Source organism: Hylobates moloch, unplaced genomic scaffold, assembly GCF_009828535.3.
Source record: "Hylobates moloch isolate HMO894 unplaced genomic scaffold, HMol_V3 SCAFFOLD_1, whole genome shotgun sequence".
NCBI lineage: Eukaryota > Metazoa > Chordata > Mammalia > Primates > Hylobatidae > Hylobates > Hylobates moloch.
Window position 1 is genome coordinate 205,626,743 of NW_026652276.1, and position 9,642 is coordinate 205,636,384.

Genomic DNA, 9,642 nt, shown 5'->3' on the forward strand with positions numbered 1-9,642 from the left:
TATTCCTAGGTTTGTTTGTTTGTTTGTTTTTGTTTTTGTAGCGATTGTAAATGTGATTGCCTCTTTGATTTCCTCCTTGGCTAGATCATTATTAGTGTACAGAAATATTGCTGATCTTTGCATTTTGCTTTTGTATCCTGCAACTTTACTGAATTCATTTACCAAATCTAAGAGATTTTTTTGTGGAGTTTTAACTTCCTCTAAATATAGGATCATGTCATCTGCAAAGAGAGATGATTTGACTTACTCTTTTCTAATTTGGGTGCATTTTATTTCTTTCTCTTGTCTGATTGCTCTGGTTGCCAGTACTTCCAGTAATGTGCTGAATAGAACTGGTGAAAGTGAGTGTTCTTGTCTTGTTCCACTTTCTTAGAGGAAAGGCTTTCAATTTCTTCCCATTCACCATGGTATCAGCTATGAGCCTGTCATATTTGGCCTTTATTATTTTGAGTACATTTCCTCTCTATTTTGTTGAGAGTTTTTATCATGAAGGGATTTGAATTTTATCAGATGCTTTTTTCATCTATCAAGGTAATCATATGATTTTTGTTTTTCATTCTGCTGATGTGATGTATTATATTTATTGATTTGGGTACATTGAACCATCCTTGCATCCGTGGGATAAATCCCACTTAATGGTTTGCATTACATTTTTGATATTGGATTTGGTTTGCTGATATTTTGTTGAGGATTTTTGTGTCTATTTCAACAGGAATATTGGCCTATTTTTTTTTTAATGTGTCCTTGTCTGGTTTTAGTATCAGAGTTATGCTGGCCTCATAAAATGAGCTAGGGAGAATTCTCTCCTCTTTGATTTTTCAGTTTCAGAAGGATTGCTATTAGTTCTTTTTTGTATGTTTGGTTAAATTCAACTGTGAATCCATCAAGTCCTAGGTCTTTCTTTGTTGAGAGCCTTTTTATTGTTGATTTAATCTTGTTACTTGTTATTAGTCTGTTCAGATTTTCTTTTCCTTCCTGATTCAGTCTTGCTACATTGTATGCTTCCAGGCTGTAAACTTTCCTCTTATAACTGCTTTTGCTATATCCACAGATTTTGGTTTGTTATGTTTCCATTTTCATTTGTTATGTTTCCATTTTCATTTGTTTCAAGAATTGTTTTATTTCCATCATAATTTCCTCATTTACCCAGTGGTCATTCAGGAGCATGTTGTTTAATTTCCATATGTTTGTGTAGTGTCCAGGGTTCCTCTTGGTATCACTTTCTATTTTTATTTCATTGTGATCTTAGAAGATACTTGATATGATTTTGATCTTTAACAAATTTTTGAAATTTGTTTTGTGGCCAAACATATGGTCTATCCTGGAGAATAGTACATGTGCTGATGAAAACAAGGTATATTCTGGAGTTGTCAGATAGAATGTTCAGTAAATGTCTGTTAGGTTCATTTCGTCTAAAGTCCAGTTTCAATCCAATCTTTGTTTACTTTCTGTCTAGATGATCAGTCTAACGTGGAGAGTGGGGTGCTCATAAGTTCCCCAGTATTATTGTATTGAAGGCTATTTCTCTCTTTAGAGCTAGTAATACCTGCTTTAGGAATCTGGGTGCTCCAGTACTGGGTACATATAAATTTTAAATTGCTATATTGTCTTGCTGGATTGATCCCTTTATTATTATTATATAATTATGTTTCTTGTCTTTTTTTTTTTTAATGTTTTTGACTCAAAGTCTATTTTATCTTAGATAGGCATAGCTACTTCCACTTGCTTTTGGTTTCCATTTGCATGAAATTTCTTTTTCCAATTCTTTAGTTTCAGTCTATAAATGTCTTTACTGCTAAGGTAAGTTTCTTGTAACTGGCATATAGTAGGACTTTTTTTTTTTTAAAATCCATTCATCTATATCTTTTAAGTTGAGAATTTAATCCATTTATATTCAAGATGATTATTGATATTTGAGGCTTTATTTTTTTCATATTGTTAATTGTTTACTGGTTATTTCATATATTCTTTGCTAATTTCTTTTTCTCTTTTGTTTGACATTGTGGTCTGGTGGATTTCTGCAGTGGCTCCATTTGGGTACTTTCTCTTCCTACTTTGTGTGATTGCTTCACCAATGCATTTTATACTTTCATGTATTTTCATGATAATAAATGTTGTCCTTTTGCTGCCATGTTTAGGACTCCCTTTAGCATTTCTCATAGGAACAGTACATTGGTGAAGAATTCCCTCAACATTTGTTTGTCTGGGAAAGACTTTATTTCTCCTTCATTTGTGAAGGATAATTTTGCGGTTATAGTATTCTTGTCAGGTTTTTTCCTTTCAGTACTTTGAAATTATCCCGTTTTCCTCTGGCCTATAACATTTTTATTGAGAAATTAACTGTTAGTCTGATGAGGTTTCTTTTGTTGGTGACTAGAAGCTTTTCACCTGTTTTTAGGATTTGCTCTGTATCTTTTATTTTGTACAGTCTGACTGAATATATTTTGTGATTGATAAGACCTTTTTGCATTGTATCTGCCTATGGATTGTTCAGCCTCCTGTATCTGAATGTGTAAATCTCTTGCTACATTTGCAAAGGTCTTATCTATTGATTCATTAAACAGGTTTTCTAATTCTTTCTTCCTCTCTTTGCCCTCAAAGATATCAATAATTCAAATATTTGGTCACTTTATGTTGTTCCAGCAGTCACAAAGGCTTTGCTTTCATTATTTTTTATTGTTTATTCTTTATTTTTCTGTCTAGATTACAAGTTCTGAGAATTTTTTTTTATTCTGTTTGATCTACCCTACTGCTGAAACTTTCAAATGTATTTTGTATTTCCTTTAATGGATTATTCAGTTCCAGAATTTCCATTTGGTTCTTTAAAAAATATCTTTGGTAAACTTCTCATTCATATCCTGAATTGGTTTTTTATTCCTGATTTCTTTGCATTGTTTTTCATAATTCTCTTGTGTTTCACTGAGGTTTTTAAAATCAATATTTTGAAGTCTTTATATGAGATTTTGAAAATTTCTTCTTGATTAAGACATATTGCTGGAGAATTATTGTGTTCTTTTGGAAGTGTCATATTTTCTGGCTTTTTCATGTTTTCTATGTCCTTATGTTAATATTTGCACATCTGGTGTAACCATCATTTCGTCCTATTTTTGGATTTACTTTCATAAGGGAGAACTTTTTCCTGAAGATTCAGCTGTAGTGTTGGTTGGGTGGGGAACTTTGGCTTTGATTCTGAGTGTTGCCTCTGATTTTTTTTTTTTTTTTTTTTTTTGGCTATAAATGGTGTTATTGGTTTTTTGTGATTTCATCAAGTGGATTAGGGTGTGATTATTAGTGGGGTTTGTGGTAAAGTTGTGCTGATAATCAGGATGCGTTGGACCAGTCTGTAGGCTTCAGAGTTGGCAGCAGTGGGCTGAATGTGCCTATTTTTGTGCCCCAGGGCAATGTATGCTGGCATTTATTTTGGTGATTACTGGCAGGCTAATTCTTGGGCCTCCAGGTGTCTTGTTCAGATGCTGGTAGTGGCAGTGATGAACAGGGCAAGTTGATGATTCTTTAGTTCCTGGGCAGCTCATATGACATAGGCATTGGCAGTAGCAGTGGTGAGATGATTCTCTAGGTCCCAAGTGGTGTGTGATGTTGGCAGTGGCTGAAATGAGCTGGGCAGGTCAGTTTCCAGGCCCACAGGTGACACTTGTAGCTGAGGTGGTAGCAGATGGGAGTTTAGTCTCAACCTCATGCCCCAGTGAAGTGTGCCCAGGTGCCCAAATGGTGGATTGGTTTGGGCAATTCCTAGGACCCCAGAGTATGTGCTCTGTCTTTGGAGAGAGGAAGGAAGCAAGACTGGGTGAGTTTGGACTTAAGCCTCCCAATGGTGAGAGCAGTCACAAGCCATGGTGAGAAGGGGTGGGGTGATTCCCAGGTCCCTCGTGGTACTAGTCATGTTGAGGCCCCACTACTGAAAAAGATAGGACCACCCTCAGTGGCCACAGCCTGGGCAAGCTAGTGGGAATTGTGCATCCCTCTCATTCCTCAGTCCTGGGGGAGCTTGGACCCAACCCTTGAAAATGGTCACTCAAGCCTAGCTTGTACCCTAGCCCTGACTGCAGGAGCCTCTGCCCAGCTCATGAACCAGTACCAGTAGCAACAAGTATCCTGCTTGCATCCCAGTCTCCATGCTGGCAGTGCTCACTTCCTGGCACTGGCAGCTGCAGTCCATGCCTCACTTGGTTCTTAGCCCCAGCTGTGGGAGTGCTCCAAGCTCACATCACAGTTTCTGCAGCAACAGCCCAAGTTTCTGTAACACTACAGTCCTAACACTGTTGGACCCCAGTCTGCCAAAACAGCAAGGGCTAGGTTTAAAAATGCACCTTGCTAGAAGCATTTAGGTCTCACAAAGTATATGGGACCAGCAAGAGCTTTCTCTCTGGAGCAGTTCTGTCCCAAGGTCTTCTGGAAGCTCCCTATGTTAGTTTCAGGGTTGGGGGGATTGAGGGGATCTCCCACAGCCAGGTTTGCATGATCCCACGGTGAAGATGTGGGCTGTTGGAAGTCTCACTCACCCTTTCCCCATGTTGGAAAATCACTCCTGAGTCTCGGCCAATCTCAGCCAAGCTGGCTGCCTCTCTTCCTTTTCCTTCTCCACTTTTGGTGTTTCTTGTCACTTCTCTATTGAATTCCAGCATTCTCTCTTGGATAATATATGATAATGTATTTGAAGTATGACTGTCTATACACTATTTTGGTTCTTCTAAGTAGAGGAGGTGAGCATGAATTACTTCTAATAAGCCATCTTGAAGCCCCATCTATTATTGATTTTTCTCAGGTTATATGTTTGATATGTCAGGCACTGACTCTTGGGTTTTACGTAAGTGAAGGTGATAATAACAATACAAACTACTTCTACTTTTGAGCACAATGTTCCAGCCACACTGGAACATACTTCTTATCACACTTCCTATCTCATTTAGTTTCTCCAACATCCATAGAAGATGCTATAGTGGAAGTCTGTTGTTTTTAGCTGCCCAGGGTTCTTTCTGCCTCCTATTGGCAATCATATCCTTACTTCCCTTTAGAGAATTATCTACCACCTCCTAAATCATGGCAACTTTTTCAGGGCTATCAATCACAGTACTGCCCCATAAGGCACTAAAGGTGGGTATATGAGCCAACTAAGCCCAAGAAAACCCTATTGAGAATTTGAGTTTCGAGCAGAATGATGCTAGTATGGAAAAAGATTTGGTCAGATTCAGCTGCATGGTGCTGGCCAGAAAAGATCTTGTATGAGTTTTTAATCCAGATACCAGAGCTACCATGGTTCCTATATTTTCAGATGTAAGCTACCCCCTATCCTTTCAATAAATTTATTTTTTGCTTAAGTTAGCTGGAAAAAGCATTTATTGATATAACCCAATGTGCTATTATGAGATAATTAACTTTTAAAAAATCAATTGCACCTTTAGAAGGGAATGTTTATGACATAGCACAAAAAACATACAATATGGAATCCTATCTATTAATAGTTGAATCTCAGGTTCAGCTGTTTTGACCCTGAACAAGTTGCTTTATTTTTCTACTGCTCAGTTTTGTTAATTATGAAATGGGAATAATAATACTGTAATACTAATCTTTCAAAGTTGTTGTAAGAAATTATTTATATAATGCCTGCATAATAGGTATAAAACGTCTAAAGTATTAGTTGTAGTTGTTTTAGTTTATGTTATTATTATTACTTTTCTTATTCAAAGATTCATTCAAATAGGCTAAGCCCTGGCAAACTTTTCAAAAGGACTTCTACAACCTGAACGTTATTTGGGGCAAGCTATTACAAAATATGTTTGGCTAGCTTTGCCTCATGGTGTATAATGTCTATTGAAAACTAATCCTACAACTCCATTTTTATTGTATATTTTCCTCCTTGAATGAGAGAAAAGTGAGATTTTTTGTTCTTTTCTCATTTCTAATTTTTATGGTCATAGGCAGAGGAAGTTTTATATTTGCCATGGATATAGAACTGATTCAGTAAGAATATGACCTGAGAGAATGGTTTATTGAGAGTAGAACAGTAGGTGTTATAATTTCATAAAGAAATCAATATGCTTAATTCGCATAAATTCTGTTCTAAATTTGATATGAAGAACACTTAGAGGAGAAAATGATGCTTGTTCACATTCTAAACTCAGGGAAACTTTTTCTTCCAATTCTATATAACAAGGCAGCTATTGTGCATATTATATATATTATAAACAAATATATTTTCACTATAAAACATGACATATGATAATTTCCTTGAAACTAGAATTTATATTTCCTTCACCTTTGTCTCCTCATAGTACAGACCCTCTCAGAGAAGAGATGTATGATGAACATTTATTCCAAGTATGAAAAAAGATTGAATATATGAGTATGGACATTCTTTCTCCAGTTAGCTCAGGAAATACATATACTACCAACAGTCTGTGACTAATCATAAAGGTCTGATTTTAAATGGAGTTGGAAAAAGAAATGCAAAGAAATATTTGCTGATTCTAATGATCAATGAATTGATAACAAAGCTATCTCTAAAACTTGTTGCTAGAGAATGCAATTCTTAAGTCCTCCATGTTTGAGAAGTTGTTTCATGAGCTGACTGCCAAAATCCAGCTAATTCACAGATCAAAAGAAGTTTAAAAATTAGAACTATGTTATGTAGCCTAATCAGGATTCCAAAACCTCTCCAACAAGCTGGGAAAAAAATAGGCCATATTTAAAAATATACAATTAGATATGGGTAAATATAAAGTTTTTTTCACTTAGAACAAGAAAAGAAAAAAGAAGAGACAGAAAGATGAAAAAGAATGAAAGAAAGAGAGAAAATAAAGGAAAAAAGAAAAAAGGAAGGAGAGAAAGAGAGGATATAATAGTGAAGTAAAGAAATCATCCAAGCTAGAATTTTCACAACAGAAGGAAATACCAGTTAGCAATGTAGCCAATTTAAATAATAATGTGACATTCCTAAGACAGCCAGTTACTTTAGGCTATATCATCTAAGATATACTTCCTGAACAAGCAGGCTCACAGCTTATTTTACTCTTTACTAAAGCCTCATCTGAAATGTTGGAATATTGTGTTCACTTTGGGATTATCACATTTTAAAGACATTGATAAGTGAGAGTGTATTCATAGGGTTTTTAAGAGAAAATTGAAATATTTAAATAAAGAAAAGAAGGCTTCAAAGTGACAATACTTGAGTATTTAAAGAGCTGTCATGCAATACACTATTTATACTGCTCTTACGTAGCCCCAAAGAGTAGGACTAAACTTAAAGGGTACCTGTTATAATACAGATTTAGACTTTCTATGATAAAGTGAGTTAGTAATTAGAACTGTCTTATAGCAAGATGTGAAGGATTATATTTTCCAAAATGACCACAGTAATATTTCTGGTCTCACATACTCCCCAAAACCTTGTCACTCTCCATCAGGAGGTGATGTCTATTTCCCTAATCCTTGAATTTGGGCAGGCTTGTATCTGCTTCAACCTAGGGTGAAAGTTATGCTGTGTAATTTTTAAGTCCAGGTTATAAAAAATATATAGCTTCTATCTGGTCTCAGGACACTGGCCCTCAAAACCCAGCCTCCCTGTTGTAAAGAAACTCAGGTAGCATGAATGGTGTAGCCCACACACAGCCTAGCTAACATCTAAGACTGCAATTAGCATAAACCACCAGACATGTGAGTTGTGATCCTTGAAATGATTTCAGCCTTTAAGTCTTCCAACTGACGTTCTAGACGTCCTAGAACAAAGATAAGCAATGCTTAAAGAATACAGAGAAATGAATTTCAACATTAAGCCGAACTCTCATAGTAAGCCTTCAGAAGTATCACATTGCTTAGATTTGTAACTCATTTCTAGATCTTCTGGTTCCCGTTTTATACGAAAATTTATCCTGACTCACTCCATTGCTACTGCCAGTAGAAATAATAGAAATGCTAAAAAGTCAATAAAGAATTAGAAACCACTCACTAAAGATCATTGCCTCTATGAGCTCAGCATGAGCTTCTCACAGATATGAGCTTTTCTGCCAGTTGCTACTCAAGAGCCAAGCAAAACTTTAGGGTGCCCATTAAAAGAAGTCCCCCTTTGGCTGCCTGACAAGAAGATTTCTAAGGAATTTGGATGAAATGGAATCTTTCACACATTTTTTTTTCTTGAGCCTAGACTTTTAAGCTTACCCAAATTTAATAAAATTCTATGTAGAGATTGTGTTGATACAGCTCTATTTTTTTTTAAATCAACATGTTGAATTCCTATGAAAAAAATATTGTTTTTGTGTCTCTTCCAAGTTTTGGTATCAGGGTCATGCTGGCCTCATAGAATGAGTTAGGGAGGAGTCCTTCCTCCTCAATTTTTGGTAATAGTTTCAGTAGGAATGCTACCAGCTCTTCCTTCTACATCAGGTAGAATTTAGCTGTTAATCCGTCTAGCCCTGCATCTGTTTTGGTTGGTAGGCTATTTCTTAGTGACTCAATTTTGGAGCTCATTACTCTTCAGGGATTCAACTTCTTCCTGGTTCAGTCTTTGGGGGGTGTATGTGCCCAGGAATTTATCCATTTCTTCTAGATTTTCTAGTTTGCATGCATATAAGTGTACATAATATTCTCAGATGTTTATTTGTATTTCTATGGGGTCAGTGGTAATAACCATTTTGTCATTTCTAATTGTGTTTGTTTGGATTTTCTCTCTTTTCTTCTTTATTGCCTAGCTAGCGATCCATCTATTTTATTAATTTAAAAAAAAAACTCCTGGATTCATTGATCTTTTGAATGATTTTTTTGTGTCACAATCTCTTTCAGTTCAGCTCTGATTTTGGTTACTTCTTATCTTCTGCTAGCATTGAGGTTGGTTTGCTCTTTGTTCTCTAGTTCTTTTAGTTATGATGTTAGGTTGCTAAACTGAGATCTTTCTCTTTTTGATGTGGGTGTTCAGTGTCATAAATTTTCCTTTTAACACTGCCTTAGTTGCATCCCAGAGATTCTAGTATGTTGTATCTTTGTACTCATTATTTACAAGGAACGTCTTGATTTCTACCTTAATTTCATTATTTACCCTAAAGTCATTCAGGAGCAGGTTATTTAATTTCCATATAATTGTATGGTTTTGAGCAATTTTCTTAGTCTAGATTTCTAATTTTATTGCTCTGTGGTCTAAGAGAGTGGTGTTATCAGTTCTTCTGCATTTCCTGAGGATTGTTTTATATCCAATTTTGTGGTCAATTTTAGAATAAGTGCTATGTGGCAATGAGAAGAACGTATATTCAGCCGTTTTGGGGTGGAGAGTTCTGAAGATATGTATCAGGTCCAGTTGATCCAATTCTGAATTCAGGCCCTGAATCTCTTTGCTAATTTTTTACCTTGATAATCTGTCTAATACTGTCCGTGGAGTGTTGAAATCTCCCACTAGATGCAAAAATCCTCATCAAAATACTGGCAAATAAAATCTAGCAGCACATCAAAAAGCTTATCCACCATTATAAGTAGGCTTTATTCCTTGGATGCAAGGTTGGTTCAGCATAAACAGATCAATAAACGTGATTCATCACATAAACAAAACTAAAGACAAAAAACAAATGATTATCTCAATAGATAAAGAAAAAGCTTTTGATAAAATTGAATAACGCTTCATGTTAAAAACTCTTAATAAAG